Raw genomic sequence first — 26,854 nt, 5'->3', positions numbered from 1 at the left:
GGTGCAGGTTTTCAGTCAGTCTCTCCTGGAAGACAGAATAGTTGAGTTAAGAATTAAAAAGGAGACAGAGAGAGAGAGAAGTTCAAACCCTGGCTCCTGGCTCACCTCTCAAAAGCTGGCCGAGCGCGGCGTGAAGTGGATGTGAATGTCAGATCGGCGGTTTTGAAAAGTTACAAAATGGTCGGACACAGACCCCTGTAATCCGACGTCGGAAAAAATGTGAGGAGAGAGGGTTTCCAAAGCTATTCAACCAACCAACAAACACTTCTGACGGAGTATACTGGCAGCTTAAGGCCGTTTGCATCCAAGGCTGCATGTATTGCAGCCAGGAGAGCATAGCAGTGTGAAGTACAGTAGGTCAGTGGTTGGCAAGGGAAGACAGAAAAGAACAACACCCAACAAACCAGTACTATCACCACACTTCCTGCTCTGCTGGACTGGGGTCTGATAAAGTCTGGATCTGCAGAGGGAAGGGAGGAGAGGAATAAACATTGTATGGGTTCCAGAGACTCAGTAAAAACCATGAGGGCTATTTCGAGATTTTTTTTTTTCTTTCTGTTTTTTCAAAGTTCTCTCTGGAGCAGCCCCCTCAAAAGCGCATTTAAGGACAGCCTCTGTGATTTTTTTGTATTTTAATGATGCAACTGTCAACTGGTATTTGGTGCAGCAGAAGCTGTCTCATTTTGCGCTGTGAATCCACTCCAGCGCTTTCAAATCTCTGTACTTCTACCTCACATATTTTCCTGTGAAGTGTCTTCGAAAGTTCTTGTTCTGCAACTTCGCCCTATAATAATCTAATTTCAATCTTTCTCCTCTTCCCCTCTTGTTCCTCCGTCTCTCTTCTCTCTCCCCTTTTTCTCTCCTCTTTGCAGTTTGACGCGTTGAAGTGCTTCTTAAGGTAAGAGAGACTCTCACTTGTGTTTTCCTTTTCTTGTACTTTTTTCCTCTGATTTTCAACCCATAAAACGCAGCATGCCATCAGCGCTTGGCACAGTGTGCGTATCACGAAACAATCTGCGTCCTCAAAATTTATTTGGCTCAGGATCCTGCTCACTGAGACACAATAACATTGTGTTAAGGTAACAAAGAGACACTCTGTGTAGCTCTCCCACTGCACTCCCCTGGTAAAGCCATGATCAGAAATGCACAGAGCTGAATCGGTAGCCAATAGGACACCTCAATGGGGATTATACAGCATGTATAAAACATTTACATCTTTCCATTAGTCAATAAATAATTTTAATCAATAAGTTATATCAGAATGGCTGTGTAGTTATTCTGAGCAGTACACACAGACAGTAATAATACACAGTAAATCCTCTTCCACAGTGTTTTGCAACTGAATCTTCCCGTCACAAGCAGTTAGTCATAACTGAGTCTGTCTGCAAAAAAGAAAAAAATGCCTTATAGTTTTTAAAAGGCAGGGCCACTATTATTGTTTATTTATGGATTACTGGTTTCAGCTGTAGTATATCTCAAACTTATTACTTTCAGGCTGGGATGCTCTGTAATAATATCAGCAGACTCACAATACTTTCAAGAGAAAATTAAATGTGCTACAGTACCATACAACCGCGCCTGACCTTGTGGTGGGGCATACGGGATGTGTGTGTAATATCAGACTGCAGTGTACAGTGTGAGCACGGGCAAACCAGGTGGCGTGCATGCAGTGTGTTTTTGTTTATCAGTTGAAACGGCTTTCTCTTCAGATGTCTTTTGGTCGTATGTGGTGTAATTTTAGAGCACAGTGGTTTGAGTTTATCTAACTTGCTATGAAAAAAGTGTGAACCCCGTAATGTGCATGCATTTCTCTATGGTTCCTCAAAATACAGCTGGACTGTAGATTACTGTTTATTGTCTCCTCATGTGAAAAGGTAGCTTGGTAAAAAATAAATAATAATAAAAATAAAAACATTAAAGTATCATAGTTCACTGTGTATTTTTTAAGAAATGAAAGAAAGCTGCATATTACCAACACTTTTAATTTGAAAAGCCCCACACAGCCATGATAAACAGAGCCCCGAATCTGACAAAATCAGTAAAAGGCTGTCAGATAAGACAAATACATATGAATATTACTTAATAAGCTAAAATAAGTATATTAGTTACATAAGTTATGTACATAAGTTTAGCTATGTTATGTACTTGACCGCGGCACGGTGGAACAGCAGGTAGTGCGGGTGCCTCACAGCAAGAAGGTCGCTGGTTCAATCCCCGGGTCAGGCAGAGCCTTTCTGTGTGAAGTTTGCATGTTCTTCCTGTGCATGCGTGGGTTCTCTCCGGGCACTCCCACTTCCTCCCACAGACCAAAAACATGCTCATTAGGTTAATTGGTGACTCTGAAATTGCCCCTAGGTGTGAGAGTGAATGGTTGTATGTCTGTATATGTTGCCCTGCAATCGACTGGCGACCGGCTCAGGGTGTACCCCACCTCTCGCCCGTCGACAGCTGGGATAGGCTCCAGCCCCCCCGCAACCCCAAAAGGGATAGTCGGTATAGACAATGGATGGATGGATGGATGGATGGATGGATGGATGGATGGATGGATGGATGTACTTGACCTACGTTAATTACGTCACATGAACTAACGAAGCTAACGTATACAGAAGCTGAAATAAGTCAGTGTTGACTTTTGGTTTCACACAGGACATGAACAAGTGAACGTCCTGTGTTTGACCCATCCATCCAACCCAACCATCCACCTTGATCTCCTCTCTACATAGACTTGTTTGCTCTTTATACGACATCACCACTTCCTCATTTGCTCCCATCATAATTAATACTGAGCACAGGTCCCGTCAGCCAGGATAAGTGAAAACACCTTTAACTTGGCTACTGTATGCATCACATTTAAAAATTTCTGACCGTGGTCATTCTCAGACCCAAAAACACTCACACTGAAAGGCTGAAAGCAACTATGAACTGCACCCAGTATGACAGCACTGTCTCATTTTTGTACAAACATTGCCATAAGAACAATTCAAATGTTACTATAATACCATAAAATGCTGCACATGTCTAAAAACAATAATATAATTTTGTTACAGAGCAGCACAAAAGCAACTAAGAGGTTGTCAAACTTTCTGCTCTGCATTTGAAAATGAAATAGTGCCACATATCAATATTGAGCAAACGCTGTGATACTGTAATTATTGCTGAATTTTGTCCAAGGCACCCACACCTTTCTCAGAACTGAGGACAACTAGAGAGGGATGCCAATCCTGCAAAGAAGTCAAGACATAAAAAGCACAATAATTGCAGCTACAAGCTTTTCACCAAACACAGATGCCATGTTAGCGTGCCCTTTAGTGGTTGTTTTCTTTGGTGCCCAAGGTTGTGCGTCAGATTTTAACATTTCTGTGTGTGTGTTTGTCTGTGTACACGAGGGCATATGTCTACATCCTGTCTCCCTCCTTGTGTGTGTCTGGTTCCCAGTGTTTGGAGTATGCTCTGGTGGGACTGTGTGAAGAGCCTCATTAGTGGCTAAGGTTTGGCCGGCCCGCTGCTACTGGAGACTCACCCGAGGGCACAAAGTCATATGTTGCTCTACTGCTGGCCCATCTGCCACATTGGAACTCACTTGAGACTCTAATTTTTGTATCATTTTCTGTGCGCTAGCATCTGTGTAAGCAATGGTAAAAGGTAACCAAGCACATTTGCTCAAGTATTGTAATCTAGTACAATCAAGTCAATACGCAGCACCAAAGAAAACAGGTCCAGATATTATATAATACCTTAACTTGCTCCATGAGCTGTGTGTGACAGTTGATTAAACTACCCTGTGTATAAAGCACTTCAAATTAGCTCCACCTTAAGCAACTGCAACATTCAACTACAGCACCAAAAATCATGACATAATCATAGGAAACTAATACACTTTCACACATGTGCTGCAACCGTGAACTTATCTAGACATCACGCTGTATATGAGAACACAAATGCATACGTTTTGCATCATGTCCTGCCACCTGCACCCTGGTGCCACCCCTTGCATAGACCAGAGGCCTGTACCATAAAGCTGGATTACGGCTTAGCGAGATAACTTCAGGCTTAACCCTGGCTTTTCGGTACCATAAAGGTGGCTTACTTTCTATCGGGCTGCGTTGCCGTGGTAACCTATGCTGAACACCTAACCTGCTCCGGAGCAGGATAAGTTCAGGATAAGAGCTCAGCTGGTATAAAAGCCCCACCTACTGACCAATCAGTTCTCTTGGAAAATGGCCTGTCCGTTTTATGAGAACCCGGTGGATCTTGGTGCACAGCTTGTGCGAAGAGCACTCAGGCACGAGAGAATATTTAGAGATCGCTGTAATCCGTTCGAATTGTCTGAACAATCACTGTACGAAAGGTACAGGTTTTCGGGAGAGGGGTTACAATACATCTGTCAGCTGCTGGAGCCTTACATCAGTAATGTAACGCACCGCAACCACGCGCTGACAGTCCCGCAGACAGTGTGCATTGCACTGAGGTTTTTTGCCACAGGTAATATATTTCTTAGTGATGTTTGTAATTATTATGATGTCTTTAAATCCCTCGTTGGATGGGTTACAAGCAAGCCACAGATAAAATGCCATTAATCAATTATTTGTTTAAGTAAATCATGGATTGATTCATTCATTCATAGGTACTTTTATGTATTCTGTTGGCGATGCCGAAAACCTCGGGAAAAACACAGTATGTAGAGCTATTCATAAAGTCGTGGGGGCCCTGACTGAGCTTGTCGATGCATTCGTGGTGTTTCCCGGCCACCTGCCCACGCAATGCATCAAAGAGGGCTTTTATGACATCGCAGGTAAGCAAGGTTGCTGTGTAATTTGCATAATGTAGACTAAGCCCTGGGATGTTTGCCGTTGTATATTGTATTGTATATAGCCTCCAACATGTAGGCCTGCATATACATATGCTACATGTATAAGATATAGTAAGCGTACTGACCACTTTGAAGTATATTTTTATACTTATGTTTGATTTGCTCCCATGTTCTCTTTGCTCCACTCGGGTTGCATCTGAAATAATAAGGCTACGATCACATGCCATAATGAAAAATTTCATACACACATACATTTATGGAACACACAAATGTTACTGTAGTCAGATATACAAGTGCAGTCATAGTGGGGAAGTAATATTATAATGGCACTAATTTACGCATTGACACAGTCGGCGATTTTTTGCCAGCAATCCTTGCGCCGTTTGGCAGCTGCAACTGTGTTGCTTTTTGCCTGGATTATTGATTTGTATTCCTCGTATTTATTAATTATTATTGTTTGCTCCTCCGTAGTGAAATATGCGGCTCGGGCTGATTTTTCCATGTTTGCGATTGGTCGCATGCAGCAAACTCCGCCCTTTTTATGTGAGCGCGCACAGATCTAGACTGGACAAGCCTGAATTGAATTAGTGAGTTGATAGCCGGCTTTATGGTACCGAAAATCCAGAGGGCGGATGTCTCGTTAAGTGAAGCCCGATAAGTAAGAGGAAGCCCGGCTAGGTTAATCAAGCTTTATGGTTCAGGCCTCAGGAGTATTTCCAGTAGATGAGAATGTATCTGTTGTTGTTGTGGTGCGCTGCATGTGTGAAAGGCCAACACTTGATTCGTGAGTTCATATGAGAAAACGGCTCATGATAATAATTACTTTTACTTTTTAAGTGGATTTTGTTGCTAATATTCTTTTAAGCATATTTCAAGGCAAGCATGATCAAGCGATCAAGAACAAATACGACTGCTTGTACAGTGAGCATGTTGCTAACTATGAGCATGTGTGTTTACGTTGTGAAATTGTGTAGCTGTCTGGATGTCGGCTGATAACGTTTTGGGGGGCTAGTTCAATTATGATTTCATTGCTGGCCAGATACATAGATTCATTTATAGACATGATTGGACAGAGTGACCCCTGTGTCAACGAGTCCAACGCATGATGTCACTGTATGTGTTCAACAGCTCCAAACAACTGAAGTTGTGTAAGGTGTTGTGTTTGTGATAAAAACTCATTTAAAGCCTTGGCTTTAATAGCTCCGCTCAGCAGGAGAAAGGTTAATTATCACATCCTGTTACTGACAGATAGGACACCTCCTCCTGTCAAGCACACACACATACACTTCAAACCACACAAACGCGGAGACCATCAAATGAAACTGTGCGTGCGTGCGTGCGTGCGTGCGTGCGTGCGTGCGTGCGTGCCTGCGTGCCTGCGTGCCTGCCTGCGTGCGTGCGTGCGTGCCTGCGTGCGTGCCTGCGTGCGTATCTGTCATATAAAGATGTAATCCAGCATCTGTTGTCCTCATTTCCCTCATCACTCGATTGAGGCCTTCATTTCTTTTTCCTCTACTCATGTCCCCCTGCCTCCCTCCTCCTCTCACACCACCCATAATCACAATATGACGGGAGCGATGCCACGAAATTCATTCATGAAGTCGTTCCTTAGGAAGAAACGGACGAAGTCCCCTCGGATCACGTTTCTTCACTTTGAGAGAATGTGTGAATTGGGCAGGTTTATCACGTCTCTTGAAAAACGGGGCGCAATTCAAAGATGAAATGACAGTTGAGTGGACAGAGGTGTTCAGTGGGTGTGAAGCAGCGAACCACAGAAAATGATTGCTGTTGTGTTCTCTGAAAGATGCCAAACAGTCTAGAGCGAGGAAAATTAAGATGACAACTGAAAAGGAACCACAAAGAAGTAGAGGAATTTCTTTTCTTCTAAAAATGGACCACTCCACTTTAGGTTGTGAACCCTTTCACAATATTTCTACGCTCTTTCACTCGACTCTTCTTTCCACTTTATCTTGCTCCTCAGAATTCCCATCTTCCTCCTTTACCCCCACTCACCTCAACATTTCTTTTTCCTCTTATCCTCCTATTTTTGTGCGCATCCACCCCCTACTTGTGGCGTCTCCCTCTCTCTTTCTCCCACCTCCTCCCACTCTCCATCCTCATTTCATTGCCAGTCTAGACAGCTCCAGCAGCAGGTGCTGAGGCCGGGAGAGGTGGGAAAAAAATAGGGTGAGAAGACGGGAGACAGGGAGGGAGCAAGGGAGGAAAGGAGCCAAGGGGATAAGGAAGACTGAGTGGGAACAGGGAGAGATTAATAGATCAAGCGTCGAGGCATATGATGAAAGTTTAGAGGAGTATGGAGAGGAAAGGAAAGGAAATGAAAGGAAAGGAGAGGGATGGGTCAGGTTAAGGTAGGATTGGAGTAGAGGGGGGGGGGCAAATATGGGTAAAGCAGAGATCTGCGTAAATCAGGTAGGTGTTATGCAGAGGGGAGAGGTGCGGAAGAGGCTATTTTAATGCAGGGTAGAATTCAGGTGCTCGAGGTGGGAAGAGAAGGAAGTGGCAAAGAAAGGAGGAAGGGGAAGCGACAGGAGGTGTGGAACAAAGGGACGAGTGAGAGAAGAAGTGTGGAGGGAAGGGGGGGTAAAGAGGCTGGGGGGAGAAGAAGGAGAAAAAGTCCTAAGAAAAGGTGGTGGGAAGTGAGAGAAAGGAGGGGGCACATGGATGGATGGATGGATGGATGGATGGATGGATGGATGGATGGATGGATGGATGGATGGATGGATGGATGGATGGATGGATGGATGGAGTATGTGCAGGGGAGAGGACAGGAACAGTGTTGTGCTTTTTACGGGAGGACGCCGGCTGCAAGGAAGTGAGGCAGGTAATAAGGGCATAGCTCATTCCTGTGGAGCAGCCTCTATCTTATTAGTGACTGCCTCTCACTGGATGAACTCATATGCACCTCGTTTTTCACCAACAGTATGACAGCACATGCTTGGGAAGAAACAAACACACGTGCGCACACACACACACACACACACATTCATGCATGTTCATACAGCCGCGGGAGCGATGACAGGAGAAATCTGCTCCTCCTTCCTGATGTGAGGAGAGAATACCATCAGTGCAGAAAAACCAACAGCTCACAACAAAGTGTCAGGTTGGAGAATTGCCCTGGAGACACATGTAAAGCAGTTTTTGAGATGCTCTACATTATGAGAGAGAGTCTGAGTGAAAAAATGTAATCAGTTACTCACTCCTCTACATATTAATCAATAGAAAAGTATCGCATTACTTATTAAAATGCAAAACTAATTGGATTACTTTCAGAACTCAGCCCAACTGCATCAAAGGTGCTTTTAAACAGTTTCAAAGCTTCCACAGCCAAATGTCTCAGAATCTGCATTTAACTCATCATCTTTCTGTTCTATTGTTATATAATTAATGCCTCTCATGAAATGGTCTGTGTTGAACAATGAAAAAAAATCAGGAGAGACTTTATTCTGAGTGAAGAAATAATGTTTTTTATTGCCAATAAAGATGCGAATTGGTAGAGTCCTTGGGTTGCTGAAGATGTGAGTATTTTATGAAACCCACCTGATGGAGTCCAGACACTGGTGGTGAAGAGCATGCTGAAGATGTGGATGTGATGAGGAGTGGATTCTGATGAACTCTGCATGGCAGGAGGGGAATGGGGTGGGGGAGGGTCGCAGGGATTTGGCGTTAAAAATGACAGCTGACAGCAGCAGGGATGAGAACAGATTTAAAGTTTGACAGCAACACCGTGATTGGCTGATTGAAATTGTGGCAAAATCTGGTTTAACTCAAAGAATAAATGCACGTACTCAGCTGACTAGACTAGAGGAAGCTGGAAAAGAGAGAGAGAGAGAGAGAGAGAGAGAGAGAGAGAGAGAGAGAGAGAGAGAGAGAGAGAGAGAGGGAATTGTGAATGAACGAGCGTAAAGATGATTGAACTTAAGCTGAGCTTCATAAATATGTACAGGCTACTATTATGACTATTTACTTACTGATTTATTGATCTTATGAAATAACCGAAGCAGAAATGTGTTAAACATTCATTCAGAATTTCATTTATTAAACATCGTTCATTCAGAAGTATGAGTGCTCCAAACAGAATGACATGACGTGACATAATACAACAAAACTAAACAGAACTTTCTGATTCTGAGGGGAGCAAAAAGTGAGCAGCGGACGTCAATGGGTGCCAGAAAAATCAGCACTGTTGGGATTCTGAGAAACTTGGCAATGTCAAACATTTTCATGTGAAGGACCTCCAAAATAGATGCACAATAGACCACAGACCCATGTTTGAGAGGATTTTGTCTGAAAGAATCCCCTCTGAGAGGATACATTATCTGGCAGTTAGTGTGATAAAAGTGAAATTCATTTATTTGCCCTCTTGCTGGGAACCTCCTGCAGCCCTCTCAAGGACCCCTGGTGGTCAGATAATAGTTTGGAAAACATTCTTCTAGACACCTCGATAACCTCAACACAAAGTGGGTCAAATTTGGGATATCACAAGAATCAATACATAGATAGTTTACCACAGATCATTCCATATCAATGCCAGCATTTTGAAAACTAATACTATTGTCTTTGGCTATCAGTAGTATCAAAGCTTCACTCTGTAAGTCTGCTATTCTAATATAGCCAGTGTCGGTTGCAACAAAGTTTCAGTCATACAACTGCAATTGTCAAAGTAACAAAGCGTTATGTTTAGTCAGTGGCAGACTGAGGCAGTCTGAGCAGCAGGTGTGGAGCAAATAAAAAGGACACTAGCTGCATGCAATGCAGCATCAGTGTGCAGAAAGTCACGATGCATTCATGGTGAAACAGTTCCTGCATCAGGTTTTCTTTATTTTTTTTGCACATGGGGCCACCGCAGAAGGCATTTTATCATGTTTGCTCTGTTTTTATATCACAGGAGTATCCAAGAGTCCACCAGTGTGTTCAGTAACTGTATTCTAATTACTGAATTACAAAAGGAAATCACATTACTGTAACTTGTTCCTAATGCATTACTGCTCAGTACTGGTGAATGAAAGACATTTCAGTGGAAGAAAAGGCAAACAAAAAGAACACAGCCTCATATCTGTGGGAACCAGATGTGAAGCCAGTCATTTGTTGCTCACTCAGCGAGTCCAAGATCACTTATATTAAGAAGCACCTGTGGAAAAACTCAGCCTGTTCCAAGCACAGAAACAGATCATCTTCTGTTCAGCTAACAACCTTGTACACTTAAAGTGGGTGTCTGAGTGCTGTATAATCAGTCGCTGCAGGGAATTTAGTAATTGCAAGATATTTAACAAAATCCCCTGCTATCTTGCAAGGGTTTGCAATTTGGACCAGTCCCCACACTTCTACTTCATAAACCCTCCCAAATCCTTTTAATTTTAACTAAAACAGTGTCATTGTGTCAGAACAATTCAATCAAAGAGGTCTAGTGAGCATTTAGAAACAATTTCAAACAGCTGTTAAAGCAAAATGAGGAAATAGAGTCGAACTAATTGTCTTACAGTTTCGCAGAAAAGCCACCAGGAATTCATTACAGTCAAAAACGTATTTTACAACAAAGCCCAACTGTCTCGACGCCACACACATGAAGGCACACATGCACGGTTAAAACATATTTTCAATCCCATCCTGTCCTTTAAAGTGAAAGTTCATTTGTGTTATTGTAATTTACCGTCTCCACTGTGACATTTTCTGCCGTGAATGAAGACTGACCCCGTCAGACTTCTCACCCGCTGAAGTCTATGCAAACCCAAGGACTAATGGTTTGGAGGAATTTAAGAATCTATTCCAATCATTTTAATTAAATTTATGCATATTCTTCCCTGTGAAGAATTTGGGGCAGCTATATCAGCAAGAGGGGGAAGAAAAAGAGAGAGAAAGAGAAAATGGGTCACTTTGGCAGAGGGACTGGGAGGCTTCATTAGGAAACCCGTTGCAGTCTTTCTGTGGCCATTCTAATTCTGCTCCAGCATTCCCATTCTGCACTCGTGGGATTCCAGTATCTGCCTAACATTCATGACCTCGTCAAAGGCAAGAAATAAGCAGGTGTCAGGTCGTGCTGGCTTCACCCACCTCCACCTCTGTGACACTCTGCCACCTTTCCCTATTTATTCAGCCTAGATTAACGCTCCGTCTCGCTCTCCTTGAAGGAAAAAAAAAAAAAAAATGTCAGGTATTTCATATCCAGAACTTTGCAGGTGCTTAGTGAGGAAAGCTGCATGCATTGTCTTTGCCAGCGAAGGATTAGAATGTTAACACTGAGACAATTTGATGTTAACTGTGCGAGAGAATTAGATGTACTGTGTAATTTTGCCTTTCGAAGATGGTGACTGAGCAAATGGAAGAGGGCAAACCCTCCACTTCGGAAGCGCTCCTTCCCTCTTAGATCTCATTTGCCCTTCCTCGTTTGCTATAATTGTCCGTGCCTCCCTCTCTTCTTCACCCTGTAACACTGGTTCATTTTTCTTGCTTCCCCTCTGTGTTGTAGACACTTTCTTTCACTTCTTTCGCTCCTTCAGTCCTTCATTCTCTTGGCCTCGAGCACAGTAGCGTCTAATATGTCTTTAAAAGTAGGACACCACTGAGTAATTTGTTGCACCTACCAAATGATAACTCAGAATTGTCACCATATATCCATGACTGCAGGGCCACCCCAAGCTCACAATAGCATCTGCTGCGCTGGAGAACAGCCATTGTGATTTTCTCATCATTGGAGTGTTAAATAGAATTTCAAAATATAGGATTATTTCACAAAGACGTGACACCGTTTCACAGCAGATGTTTGTGCCCTTTGTGTAAGCTGCATTATTACGCTGCCATTACACAGAATTTGCTGTGTTGTATTGCTTACAGCCTCCCTCTGCTGTGACTTTTCTTGCTGCCAGTGCGCATGAAGAGAGGAGCTTCTGTGTTTCAGCCTTTTTCTCTGCACTGTTGTGAAGTAGGTCTAGAGGCTTGAAGTGGTTTGGCCTCTCAAGGGGCAGAATGGAGAAGATAATTACTTCTGTGCAATCGTCAATGAGATTTACCAAAAGCCCTCGACACTGAAGGGACATTCCAACAGTTTTAGGCCTGAATATCAGTTTACCAGTCTCAATGTCATCAGGGTTATCTTATCGTGGACTGGGAGACTACTTTTTTTTTTTAACACCAGAATCATAAACTGGGGTTCGAGAGTTTGAAGAACGTAGGTGTTTGTCAAACATTGAGAGTCAAAAAGATGCTATTCAGTTGTATTATTGGGATTGTCGGATGGAGCTTGACCCATACTAGGGACTAAAAGTCAAAATGTCCATTCTTATTTCAGACACAGGAAATCCAAAACTGAATCACTGGAGAGCTCTTGCAGTGTTGTTTCAACATTTGAAACACGGCCATGTGTTTTGTGGACCACTGTGTCTCAGCATGTGGAGCAGGTTGTCCACCAATCCGAAGGTCGGTGATTTGATCCTCCAGAAGATACTGAAACCCAAATTACCCCTGATGTTGTGAAGTGCTCTGAGTGGACAAAGTAGACTAGAAAAACGCTTTATAAATGTAGGCCATTTACCATTTAAACCAACCAGCACAACCACCTGTTAACACAAGACTAACATATTATCATGCATCTGACATGTTAGCAAACAATTGCCTTCTGGCACATTGAGCACACACAGAGACAACATTAGCATTAGTCATGTTTTCAGCCAATGTAAGTCCAGCATTGACTCTCCATTTAGCTCTGTTTTGGTGCCGATTCTCTGCAGGGTTCATCAGCTAGTTGCTAACTTTGTCTCTGTGACATTTCATGCAGGGTATGTCGTGTAAAGCGGGTTTATCAGAACTTTTATGCTGGAGTTGATGAAGTCAAAAGACGTGTTTTTTGGTGACAATGAATCAAGAACCAAGTTAAGTTGCAGAAACCAAAACAATGAGCAGAAAGACAATAAAATACTTTGTAGAGCTGAGGGGAGCTGCAGATTATGTTATTGTCTGTGGTTTGTCACTACAAGCAACCATTTTACATTACATTAAGCACATTTTTTCCATTATTAATATAACAATGCTGTTTAGTGCTGCTGTAAAGTCACCACTGTGAAATGTGCTAAATTGTCTAAGACGCAGTATAAAAGCCCTGTGTGCCAACAAGGAAATCCAAATTCCAACCCTTTAACTCTAACCGAACTATACAACCTACTGTAAAGTCAACGTGAAGTCAAAGGACATGCGCAACGGTGGGTATTTCTGTCATTGTTCTCGTGCACATGTGTGTCATGGATTGACGTCTGCTCGACAGGGTCAATAGAGGTATCAGATTTAAAACCAACTCTCCAGTTTACATCCCAACAAATTCAGTTGCATTAATCTGTTCAATCAAGACGCGAAGGCGCACTGGAGCATTGTAATCTGACTCAACTCAAAATGCCAGATTTAGCTGTACTTATCCTGCTTTAGGTTTTAAGAGGAGCTAATTTTTTATGTAGTTTAGGATTAAAGTGTGACTTGAATTCCTATCCTGTGTGTGCTTCTTCTCTGTCTCTCTGTTATCTCGCTCGTCTCATGTACAGGTTGCTGGATGAGTACACAGAGACGATAACAGGCGTTCAATAATCCTCAGGCCACTGCAGGCCTTCGTCTGTCTCGAGAGTTTCAAGATGTGCGGGTCACTTCAGAACGCTCGCTTGACTTGCATTTGTGCATCATGTATCACCCCAAAGTGCTTAATCATCCTTGCCGGGGCAGATCATACTCCTATTCCTTTGTGTCAGACGCACACATACACAAGTTGTAAACAAGTTCAAGTTGTTTACGCAAAACTGTGTCATGCTGCTCTGAGGGTCCCTATTGCCAAGTTGACCTGCAGCAGCCTCCTCAACATTCTGGGCAAACTTGGATCAGTGCTGCATACGCACCTCGAAAGAGTAAACATGTTTACAGAGTTGCTTCTGCAATATACTTTCTCTAGAAAATTACACAACTGATGTGCATACGATCTTGAAACATCACTTAACGGCCACTGTAAAAAGAGACGGTGCAGCGTGACGGGGGTTTTGTCTGGAGACTAATTTTGTAGGTAACCATGTCAGTGTTATGCATGGCCTTACTGTGGCACCACATTTAAAGTAGGGCTTAAGAGATGGCCCTCTGATGCCCACTCTGCTCACCCTCCTTACCCACTTGCCTTGATGTTGAGTCCATTTGACAGAAACCTAAGAAGAGTGTTTCACACATGCTGAGTGAAGCCAAACCAAAGTAAACCGAGTTCCACTGAGCTGCCCTGGTTAGCGTTAGACATCAAAAAATTATCTGGGCCATTGCTGTGCAGGTCAGTGCAGAAATAGTTTGGTTCATGGAGTGAAAAGGGTATGTGAAAGCACTTTAGTGACCTAAATAATATGCAGCTTTGCCAGTGAATCATTTCTGCCACCAGCAGAAACCTTTAAGGTGATGTCCAGACGGCGCAACAAGAGTTGAATTCCCTTCATATTACTATCAACATTTTGACTTTCACTGAATAGTCACTTCAGCCATCAACATAAAAGGGTTTCAAAGGCTGCTCTGAAGGGTTCCCCTGGGAGTCCTCACAGAGATTCAAAGCAACTAAAAGGGTTCGCAGATAGACTTTCACCATGGGTGCCACTTCATCACAGAAAAATCAGGGAGAAAACTACAGTAATGCAATGTCCACCGAAAACAGGATAAACATAACTTGTCCCCAGCTCATTGTGCAAGACCTGTAAACTGAAATTGCTTTCGCCAACATGAGCTTTCCAAATGATCTACTTTCTAAACTCTTCCACTCCCGCACAAGGCTGCCGAGGCTTTAATTACTTCTGCTGGGCCAGCACAGGTGAAGCACATTCTCACTAACAAGGTGGTTTCCAACCAGGGAGCACTGAAACACCAACAGGAAAACAACAAGATGGAGAGGAAAACTGGCGCCCACAATAGAGGGTAACCGATGCTTATAATAATCCTCCACCCAACTGATTTCACCAGCCACTGTCAGATCATTACAGAAGGAACATGGTGCAAGTAGAAAGGAAGCTAGGGAGGAATGTGTCATCGACTGAAAATAAAAGTATGAACTAGTTTTCACACATGGTGCACATACATTCGCCACAGTGCTCGCACTGTATATGCAGCACTGAAATCTATCTCGTGTCTGAATTAGATCATCAGAGCACAAATTCCTCCAACGACTCTTGATTACATCACCAGAAATGTGGCCATTATGTCCTGAAAACGGTGAGTCGTTAGAGGTCAAGGAATGCAATAGAAATGATATATGGCCTGGTTTTCATTTGTAATTAAATCACCCTCAGTCTTTACATCATCAGATCCTGCAGTTAATGTATGCTGCCATCATCGTCTCTGCCCTTATTTAGTAAGTCGGTCAGCAGCACAAACACAGGAGTGGTGTAACAGCACAGACTAGTGGTGACTCTGTGTTATGGCACCTTGCACCACTTGCCACTGATCGCATCTATCTAACTATCTTAATGTATGCTGTGCTCTCGTTTTTGTTATTTTTGCTGTAAAATATCCTGCCTGAAACTTGGCACAACCTTCTGCAAAGTGTGTTCTGCTATAAATGAGCTCTGACTGAAGAATCAGAAAGTGTTAAATCTGCTCAGACTGGATATTTACGCAAAATAGGCTATAAACAGCTGTACTGCAGTGGCTGATTCACATCACTACTGCAGAAGGCCTCAAAGTTCAAGCCAGATTTCATAACAAAAATAACTATGCAACTGCCTATGAGACCTATCCCGATTTCACTCCACCGGTGATGTGATATCTAGTTTGCTGTGACTCGGTGCGCTCTGCTGCACTCCATAGACGGCAGAGGAATTCTGGACAACAGCATCGGGTCTGTGCAATCGCAAAGAGTAACATCTGGATGTGTGTGGATGTGGATGTGTGTTACTCACATTGTGGGGACATAAATCTCTTAACTCATTGTGGGGACTCGCCTTCCTTATGGGTACAAAACGCCATAATCCCCATAATGTAAATCATTAAATTTTAGGGTGAAGACTTGAATTAATGTTAGGTTAAGGTTAGGGTGATGGTTAGGGTCAGGCAAGCAGTGGTTATGGTTAGGGTTAGGGTAAGAGTCCGGGAAATGAATGTAAGTCTGATGGAAACACAATTGGATGTGTGTTTGGTGTGTGTGTGTGCGTGTGTGTATGGTTTCTCTTTGCTTATGTCTCACATGCCTCTATGCCAGTATTCACACACGTGTCCTAATGTAACCCCTTTGATCTGTCAGAGTGTGTTCTTATCCTACTGAGGTGCTGTATGCTTTTCAGGCCCTCATCCTCTCACAGCCCGTACGGCTTGTAAGTAGCTTGCGTGGAAGCCTTAAAAGCCTTCAGTATAGGAGTTGAGCCTGGGCTGTCCACTTCACCTGAAGCGCCCCTGGAAAAATTATAGCATTCAATCTGCAGGCTGTGATCAATATCATATAAACACGCACACAAAAGGCACTTGAATTGCAAAGGCAGGTGCAAAGCAGACACAAACACGAGGAACTTTTTCAGAGTTGGCTTCCAGAGCGTTCTGAAAGGCTCTGTTCCTAATCCCTTTCCTACTTTATCTCTTCTTCTCTCTGCAGGAGAATTCTGGGGAGATTTCTTACTCTTTCAGTCCTCAAGGATGAAGCAGCACAGTGGACCTGCGTACTGAAACAGGTAAGTGCTGAATATCACGATGACCTTCAAACAGACTGATGCACTCACATAAACTTCCTTCCCTCTGTGTCAAAAAGCAGATTTGTTCAGGGCCAGATTTGTGTATGATTTATGATGGTAAAAGGCTGTGCCGTGTCCACTGACTGAGACGTTCAGAGGGGAGAAAGAGAGCGGGATGGGATGTCGCTTCTGAGAAAGAGAGCAAAGGAAGCACATTGAGAGACTCATCCTCAGGGACAGAAAGAGCTAGTGAAGACACCGTGGACAGGATGAAAGTTTAACCAAACATCAGCTCCCCGCAGGAGCGGCAAATCTGCTGCCGTCGCAGTGGACAGACTGGGGGAAAGACATGCAAAGAGACAGACCGGCAGACAGGACAAGACAGAGCGGCGATCCCCAGCTGTTTTTAAAACGCTGCCTCTGATACATTATTGAATACGCAGCTCTCCAACGCATCGCTGAGCTTTCCTCTCATGTTAGCGCTCAAGTTCGCATCGCGTCACCATTCTAAATATAAAGCATTCGCTCACCCCTCTTCGGTTTGTTGAAAGATGCAGAGGCTGTGTGTGTGTGTGTGTGTGTGTGTGTGTGTGTGTGTGTGTGTGTGTGTGTGTGTGTGTGTGTGTGTGTGTGTGTGTGTGTGTGTGTGTTGCTCTGAGTGGCACTTTCCTTTTCTGAGGCTGGCTGGAGTTTGAGTTGAGTAGGTGCGTGTATGCGCGCGTGCGTGCGTGAGAGACTCATTTTTTGAAGCAAGCCTCAGCAAACTTCAAAAAACAAAAATAGAGTTCATCAAACTCTTTGAAAGTGTCGTTAGACGATGCACGGAAGATACAAGGCAAGCGGAGCGCTTCACTGGGAGTCGCACGTACTGTACACTGAAAGAAGTGAGATGTTATCGAGGGGATTGATTTTGAATCAGACAGCATGTGGAACACTGCAGGTCTGACTGTCAATGCAGCAGGAACTTTGTTTGCACAACTCAGCTATCCCTCCTTTATCCTAGCTCCCATTTTCCCTGTTTAATAAGTTGGGTTTGGGTGGATGATTTGAGGTCAGTGTCCTAAGACTCTGTGCAGGTGGAGTACCAGGTCTGGTCTACAGGTGGCAGCAGAGCAACATACCCAGCAGGCATGTTTCTTTAGCACCCTTGATCGGCCCATTTTACCAGCAAATCCCAGCACTGGCCTCCCTTTAGCTCTCTCTCTCGTCTCGTGGAAGACAAGTTTTCAAGCAAATGATTCTTCCTGTCCAAGAAAGGACTGTGTAAAGAACAATCAATAGGACTTTTTGTTCATACATCAAACGTGCAGACAGCTCAAACTGACATGAAAAATCTTGTCTTGTTCTATTTCAGCTCCCGCTTTAAAACTTAATGTTTCAGGATGAACCATGAGCAAAGGTAAGAAACTTGTCTTAAACCTGACCTTATTTCAGCGTGCGTGTGTGTGTGCGTGTGTGTGTGTGTGTGTGTGTGTGTGTGTGTGTGTGTGTGTGTGTGTGTGTGTGTGTGTGTGTGTGTGTGTGTGTGAATGAACACATGCCCGCAAGCGTTTGTACACAGATGCACGCTTTCCTATCTTTTTGTGAGGATGCATGGACACCTGGGTCCAAGTGCTGCTGGGGGTCCGTGCAGTTGTGTGAATGTTTGAGGGTGTGTGTCTCTGTTTTCTGACAGATGTTGTAACGACATGATTGGCCCTCTGGCTGCCAGCAGCTCTGTGTGAGGTTGCTATAGTGACTGTGGGTTGAGTGTTGGGGAGGCCAGAGTGGAGTATGAGGGTGCTGAGAATGAGGAGAGGGGGTGGAATAGGAAATGAAGTGCCTGGTGCCTCCGGCCTGTGTGTGTGTGTGTGTGTGTGTGTGTGTGTGTGTGTGTGTGTGTGTGTGTGTGTGTGTGTGTGTGTGTGTGTGTGTGTCTGTTTCTGTTTTCGTGTGGGTGTGTTTGTGTGACGTTTATGTCTATTTGTTTGTGTATTTGGAAAAGAGCACAGCGCTGAAGAGACACTCATCTGTGTAATTGGGAATTTGATCAAGACAATTCACTCAAACACAGTCGATCATTTATGCACACACACACACACACACACACACACACACATGTTGAGCCTGCGTAGGAGCGACAGAGACGGGGTTCCTGTGATGGCTGGAGCGTGGGCTGAGGATAACCTGCTCTGCCTCACAGACCAGCACCACGAGTGGGTCGCACTATGTATCACTTATCACTTAAATTGCAGTGTCAGTGGAGCCGTTATGCAAACTGGTACAAGTGAGGGAAATGCCCCCTGCCTTAGTGAGACTGTAAGACATCATGCAGCCGCTGCAAGATCAAGGCTCAAGTTCAGCTTGTTCTGAGGAAGTGCTTATCAGCCCCAGGGTCAAGACCACTGCAAGGGGGTGTAAATCAACCTGAGGGGTCTCTAGCTTTTGCTTTTCTTTTTTGAAGTACCAAACCACTTTTCCATCCTCAGGCCTCAAGCATCAAATGAAACAACCTGAGAGGAGAAAACGTATCTTTGGTTGAACTGAGTGTATCTCAAACGTGACATGATTTTGAGTACCTCAACTCAGGATATCTGCCGGTATAGAGAGCTGATCCACGACCAGTGCTCTCTTTTTTAAAATCTGTATACCTCTTAGTGTGGAACTCATAAACATCAGCCCAATGCCAACAGGCTGTGAGTGACTGAATGGAAGTGATATTGAAAGGACAGAATTTTATCTTGACATGGATGAAGACACTGTGGATCGTCACATCATGGCCGTTTAATAAGTCACTGATACCGATCGAGCGTCTTTGATCCCTGCATCCCCTGTCGTCTACCCTCCAACATGACCACCTGTAAACATCAAAGTTTACAACATCCAACAATAAGACACCGGTTTTCTCCTTCTCTGTGAATGGCATCTATTGGTTTGGGAGGTTATGGGTCAAAACCTGAGACTAAAACTTTTATTTCTATTTGAGAATTCATTAAGGCGTCCATTTTCTCTTTTGGACATTTCTGGTCCATTCAAATTCCACATAATCTGATCTTTTGAATCTGTCTTTTTTCTTATTATTTTTTTGATAAAGTTAACATAAGTTTATCGTCAACATCAATTTATTGTATTTTTGGCTTTGCTGTCATAATTACTTTTTTTTTTCTCATTAGTTGTGTTTTTGTGTGTGTTAGTGTGATATGTGTAGGCTGTGTTTCCTTTTCTTCTGAGAATTAAACAGAAGAAAATGAATGTTAAATGTTAATGCAAATATGAAAAGCTAGCAGATGGGATTTTTTTTCAAGAAATATGTGACAGGGTGTATAAAAATCTGAGTGTTTTAATCACTGAGGTGAAAAACATCCCATCAGAACTCTGAGTTATTTGATGTGTTCCCGGGGGACCACCTTAAGTGAACCAATCGCAGTTTACGTAACAATCACAGCAACCCTGAGGCTCTGCTGCCAGCCTGCTTTGTATAATAGACATGGTGAGCGATATAATGTGCTGTACCATGCAGGGCTGGCTCCACACAGGGATTACACCTAGATGATTCTTCAATAGAGAATTTAGTCTCAGGTAGTCAAGCTTAATCCGCGCCTGTGGAAGCGGACCACAGTGCCGTGGAGCCGTGGCCAGATATGACAGAGAACAGAGAGCAGCCAGATTAGTTCATACTAGGAAAAAGGGCTGAGCTTGAAGCCGCCTGACAGAGCGTCTCTTGACAGCTCCTCCCAAATCTCTCTACTCTCTCTAATGCAGTCTGAGGGAAACATTGTTCCCCTTTCAGTCTTTTTGACTGTCTCTTTCTTTCTCCTGCTCTGCCCCTGTCTCTCTGTGTGAGGTGAGAGCGAGACATAGAGTAAGAGAGAGAGAGAGAGAGTGTGTGTGTGTGTGTGTGTGTGTGTGTGTGTGTGTGTGTGTGTGTGTGTGTGTGTGTGTGTGTGTGTGTGTCTTATCGCTTCATTAGCCTGTAGATTTCTGGGTCATTCATAGCCTTGTTCCCACTGTTTCAGATGCTGTAATTACCCTCACATGAGTCACATCTGATAATTAGGATGGTCTGAGCAGGACTCAACCACACACACACACACACACACACACACACACACACACACACACACACACAGTTCGTGCTTACACATGTGACACACATGCCCACATACACACACATCAGTCATTAGTAGGGAGCTTAACATGCAGTACAGTGCTAATGGGATTATCATTGGTGAGGGTCCCACTCATCAACCTCTTACTCCTCTCTATTCATCTTCAAGCACCGTTCTTGAACACTAAGGAGAACCTGTCATTTTCCACAGGATCTTTCTTTCTTTCTTTCTTTCTTTCTTTCTTTCTTTCTTTCTTTCTTTCTTTCTTTCTTTCATGTCTTCACATACCTCACTGGGCGCCTCTCGTCTCTTCAGTGTTACAGTGAATATGCTCTATTGGCCTGATCACACCTAAGGACAGACTCAGTGGGCCTCTGTGGGGGCCAAGGGGTTTCAGCCGCTGACGTCCCCAGTTCAAGTCCAGCAAGGAACCTCTGTCGCATGTCTCCTTTCCCCTCATTTCCTGTTTCTCTCTACTGTCTGCTTTCAAGTAAATGAATAAAAGTACCCCAAAAAGTTTCCTTAAAAAACAGGCTGTATGATAGTGGTTCTCAACATAACAAGCAGGTGACCCCTTAAAATGAGGGAATGTTGACCCTTCATCATGGATTGCTTATCTCTTCCAGTTGTGACCACTTTAACAAAGTGTTTTGTTTGTTATTTTTAGAGGAAAGTCTGACAAAATGAACACAGTGTAGCAGCATTTTCTTCTCTTCTGCTGTCTTACTGTAAACTCTTAATCATCTCATGAGCCCTTGTGTTTATCTTTTGACCCCTCGTAGGGTCTTGACCCCCAAAGTGGGAACCTCAGTTCTGTTAAAAGCTGAATTAAAAAAATCATTCTGCATTACAAATAATGTGCTGTGAGAGGAAAATTTAGAGAACTAAGAGGATGTGCATGCATGTTTGTCACATAATGTCCATTTCAGTAGCTAATTCTAGGGTTAGGGTTAGATGAAAAAAGCATCCTCACATTGTAATAAGGTATAACAAGGCAGATATGATCAAGGAAAAGATGATAGTGAGGATTATAACTGCTCTTTTATCCTTTAGCTGCTCATAATCACCTCTGTCCATCTTCAGCCACTTGCAACCCTCTCTCCTATCATCACTTCACCCATTTCATCAGCTCATTTAAAAGTAATATTACCCATAACCATTCAATTTTCACTGTGTTTATTCTGTTGACTGAAATAGTAATGGAGATATTGACAGCGTAGTGCAGAGTGATTCTGTCCAGGCAGGCCATTGTGTTGAGTGGTTCGATGGAGAGGAGTGGATGACTGGAGGGCTATCTATGGTATTACATATAGTGTAGAAGGCGTGGGAAAGAGAGGCCCTCTGAAAGCCAGAAGCTTAAACACCATGCTTCACATACACAGACATAAAGGGACAACTCACACAAACACACACACACACACACACACACACACACACACACACACACTCAGATACACATACAGGCAGTGGATTAGGATGGGGATTATGGGAGCACAGCTGTAAAACAGGCAGAGACAGATCAGTATTATACTTCATAAACACACTGGATGTGTATTAGGAATGTACAGTAAGATGGATTTATTCCGAGGTGGATGGTGTGATGACTTAGGTTCATGTGTCATGACTGAACACTATTCAAGCTTAAATAGGAAGACAGTTCAATAGGGACGCAAAGAAGCTTTAGCAATCAATTACTGAACTAGAATGGCAGGAACTGAAAGCTACTGAGATTTCATGTCTGGTGCATAAAATATTTTGCAGTGTTCATGAATTTCAATTTTGTACTGAATGACCTACAGATAGAACTACAATGAGGTGTAGAATAGTGAGCTTCGAATGTTTTGTCTTATATCCGGAGTCTAATATACCATCGCATACAAGGAAAGACAACCTTGACATTTTGCCAGGTGAACAGGTCCCAACTTCGTCACCTCCATAACTCAAGTGATGTTTATTAATAAAACACCTCGGGCCCCCATTGTAATAAATGTTAGCTGGATGAGTTTGTGAAGAACTTCACTTTTCAATGGCCTTATCTACAAGGACAGCAAGACACAACAGGACACCAAAGGAATCAATGGTGTCCAATGCAGCCTAATATGACTAAAGAGGTTATACAGCAGCTCGATGAGGGTTAACGCTAACATGCTAATCAGGTATAATGTTTGCATTATGTACACTAAGTGTTATTTGAGGACACCAGTAGAGGGCACACCAGAGAAATAAGACCACATAGAACTTGAACATGATGTAATTATAAACAGAGAAACACTTGAGGACGTTACTGTTACTGAGATTGCAGCATAAAACATGACAGCGGTACCATCATATGCAAGGCCTCTAAATCAAGCACATTGTGAATACTTCTCTCGTTCTGCCAATGCAAGAAACCGATGATGAGAAATGATGAGAATTCATCCTGAGGGGGATGTGCACCAACTTTCATGGAAATCCATCCAACGGCTGTTGAGGCATTTCACTCAAATGTGAGCCTCAACAATTCCAGTCTGGACCTACTGACTGGCATCACTATCCCTAGAAGCAGGGCACTAGCAACACCTAAAAACAAAGGTCGATCTATATTTTAGTCAGAAGATCTTCGCTGACATAAGGCAGAGGAATGAATGTGATGGCTGAGCCATGTGCTATGAAAGGAGGCAGATCCCAGAGGTTCTGCAGAGATTGACTCACAAAACAAAACAAGGCAGACCAAAAAAAACTGACTTTGACAGACAAGCTAGTTAAGATGAAGTTTATTTGGAGTGAGTCTCAGCATCGAGGATGCATAACAATGGAGAGAGATCATGTGGCCTTATGTCGCACAGGACGTGATGAGGATTGAGTAGTCATTAAGCATATCTGGAATCTAAATTGAACAATGTTTTCTTCTTTGGTCTACCAATAGCAGTAAACATATTTTCCTCAGTTACGACTGGTGTTATCTATCCATATTTTCAGTTTTATGTGTTGACGATTTGAGGTTTCTGTTCACTTTTCTCCACTGAAACTTCTGTCATCACCCCAGTATAATGAAAGTGAATGAAATTTCGTTTGTGATGCTCACAGAGTTGAAAAATTATATTTTAAATATTCATCTGCAACTTGTCATTCTGTCCTGGTTACTCCGAATAATGCACAGTATGTGTGAACAGCTTTCATTCAGACTACTTCTTTGGCTGATAATGGCTTAAATGAAATGAGGAGGTATTATCCTCAATAGTCGGGACATTGTTTCTTCAATAACATACTGCTGTTGAGTTTTTCAAAAGTCATTTTCAAGTGATCTGAGCACCATATAGGAAAACCCACTTATCCGCTTTGCGTCAGAGTGGCTGCAGAATGGATGGGACGTTCACAACCTGGACACATCATCTTCCAAATAGGGTGAAGTGACACCAAATTATGTCATTAATTATCACTTCACGAGCAATTTAAAGGTGCAATCTGGAGGCTATGGTTAGACTTTTAGTTTAAAACATTCAAATTTGAAGAAGTAACAGTTCTGTCAAAGACGACAACCTGTTATGTTCCAGTATATCTACTGAAGTTAGCATGCTAACCAGCTAGCCCTGGCCCATCCAGTCTCATAATGCAACGCTGTACCTCAGTAGGCGATTGTACCTCATCAGTTTGGTGATGTGTGTGAGCCGCAAGTTTGCTGTGTTTCACAAGCTCTGTTAGCTTTGTTAGTCTAATAAATAAACACAATACACTCTCAAAACGTCAAGAAAGGCACTATTCTCGCACCTATAGAAAAATACAACTGTGCATCTTGCAAATTCACATTTCTCTCCTTCACCAAAATAAGACATATTTAGTCTGCCAAGTTAACCTTTGTCATCCAACTGGTCCATTGTTCAGTCCACCTTTTTTTTTTTTTCAACAAAAAAAGAAGTCTGATCATGGAGAAAATATGAAATTCTGTGTTTGTGACTGGTGTGAAGTTTGAACTGTCAAATCAACATATTGTTTGATGTGATGAACAGATCATCCTCATTAGTCCCTGTTCAGACTCTGCTCAGCAAAAACAAATTAATCATATAGCTTTGACTGAAAAAGTTCAGATTCCACCTCTAATTGTCATCGGAGCTTTGTGCCGTCACCGTGGTCTGATTAGCATCCATAATGGCTGGATGACTTTCTAACCAACCGTAACGCATATCGTGAAGCTGAATGCAGTGAACACCCACACCCACATTATGAGAAAATGAGAGGAAACAGTTCACCTTTCCACAGCCCGTCTTGTTAATTTGAACAAATTGCCCAGTCATTGAAAGGTACACACCCCTCTCCATCGGAGCGGATGTTGTGGTATATGGGCCCTGCTGTCTGTTCTTGGAGGTAAAAGTTATACTTCCAAGCCAGATGTTGTCATATAACAATTCAAAACCAGGCCACGAACTGGTTGCAGCTCAGCCACACGCTGCTCATAAATGATGGAGCACTTGTCGATCTAGTCAATCTGCAGCCATCTACGCTTCGGCCCTGCTGCATCAGGCATGTCTTGGTCACCAGACATCTGTCATCAGCACGCAGCTCACTGGAGGTCCATGCCCCCCCCGTGATCCCATCTTCTCTGCAGCCGTCAAATATAATCATCAGTCTCTCTTTTGTTTTCCTTCATATTCACTCTGCATATTTCTGCCTGGCCTCCTCAATCTCTCCCCTCTCACCCTCCTCCCCCTCTACATTTCTCTTCTCTTCTTTCAGTATGCTGAAATCTATAACTAGCAATTTGCCAGTCTCTCCCACTATGACACACTCGTACATACACACATGCGCTCACAGACACATGCAGAAACATCCAGACCGCAAGAGCTGCTGTGGTGTATAATGACAGATAATTGGCTATTGTGGGTTCGCCCTCGGCAGCAGGAACCAATCACAGTGACAGCCACTTCTCCATGACCCGTGTGTGCTCGCATGAGTGTGTGTGCATGTGTATCGAGTGTCTGAATGGGTGCGATGGACTAATTGTATTTTATTTTGCTGTCTGCCTTTGTTGCTCTGTGTATAGGATTATTTGCTAGTCAAGTGTGTACATCACACTATGCTAGTGGCAGCTCTCCTTGTAGTATACATCATGTCATTGTTGCATTTATGTAAACATAAATACACGATTGAACGATGCATTTCTGTATGAGCATGTGTGTGTGTGTGCATGTAGAATATGAATATCCATCGGCAAATACTAAAATTTCTGCGGTCTCCACACAGATGCACTTATATATTATCCTTTTACACAAGTATAACCTCAATAAAACATCTTTATGTTGTACCAATGTTCACTCAGTGCTTCTCATTTTGCATTCTCAGGGTTTACGCACCTGCCTCGAGGTTCCAGAGCACCACACAATGCCGCCTTGCTGTTCTTCACTAATGTTATAGCTGCTTAGCTTGTCATTCATCACTCAGTTTGATGGAGTCAGCAGCCCTGGGTAATGGTCTGTACGCTTGCCATTTGTACAGAACCTGTTGACTCCAACTTCTCGAAATTGGTCAGAATAATTTTCTCCCCCTGTATAATAATCCTTATGTGTGAATTGTGGCGGTATCAGCAACAGCTTTTAAATAACTAGCCACAATGTCAGTGGAGGATCTCTCTCTTTGCTTTTTCATTCTTACCCTTTATCATTCACTCATTTATTCCTTGCTCCTGTATTCTGTCTCTCTCTTTCTTTGCCACTTCCTCTTCTCTCGCTGTGTTTCCCCCCTCTTTTCTTTCTCTCTCTCTCTCTCCCTGTTTGCACCGTTTCTCATTTCCGCTCTTTCAATAGTAAAGGAGTGCTCATCCAACCCCTGCACACGGAGTAAATGAGATCCTGCGCGTGCGTGCATACAGCTTTGACTCTGTAAATATGATATTTTCTGTATTGCTAATACGTGCTATCATAAAAAAAATGTGCACATTTGCGTGCATGTGCGGAGGAGGGGCTGTGCACTTCATCGTACGAGCCAGCTCAATATGCCCAAATGCAATTTCCTCGATGTGAAAAGAGCAGGCTGGATGTTCATCACACCATACTCCCCTCTTAGTGTTCAATAAAAGCTTCTTCAGGACTGCTAGGCTGTCACTCCTTAATTTTCACTCTCTCTGACTCTGCACAGAAACACACACGCGTGCACACACACACTCCTGCCTTTCATGGAACACCATGTCTCTGTCTCCTGTGCATGATTAAAGTGCATATCGCAGCATGTTCCCTCAGAGTTTCTTTGTGATGCTGTTTAGCATTCTGAGCCTATAACATACAGTGTAATTCAGCCCATCTGAGCTCATCTGT

At 43.2% G+C, this 26,854-nt stretch overlaps 1 protein-coding gene across 1 annotated transcript in view; it reads left to right on the top strand.

Annotated features, from left to right (window-relative positions):
* Positions 1–26,854, top strand: part of ptprdb (protein tyrosine phosphatase receptor type Db) — a 146,636-nt gene that overhangs the window by 24,674 nt on the left and 95,108 nt on the right. The window contains exons 3-5 of the mRNA XM_070986640.1: positions 873–898; positions 16,407–16,482; positions 17,837–17,881. The gene's annotated coding sequence lies outside the window, so the exon portion shown is untranslated. The remainder of the gene's footprint in view (positions 1–872; positions 899–16,406; positions 16,483–17,836; positions 17,882–26,854) is intronic.

This window comes from Chaetodon trifascialis, chromosome 2 (assembly GCF_039877785.1).
Source record: "Chaetodon trifascialis isolate fChaTrf1 chromosome 2, fChaTrf1.hap1, whole genome shotgun sequence".
NCBI classification, from domain to species: Eukaryota; Metazoa; Chordata; class Actinopteri; order Chaetodontiformes; family Chaetodontidae; genus Chaetodon; species Chaetodon trifascialis.
The sequence above is the reverse complement of the archived record's forward strand: the minus strand, read 5'-3'. Positions and strand labels throughout refer to the sequence as shown.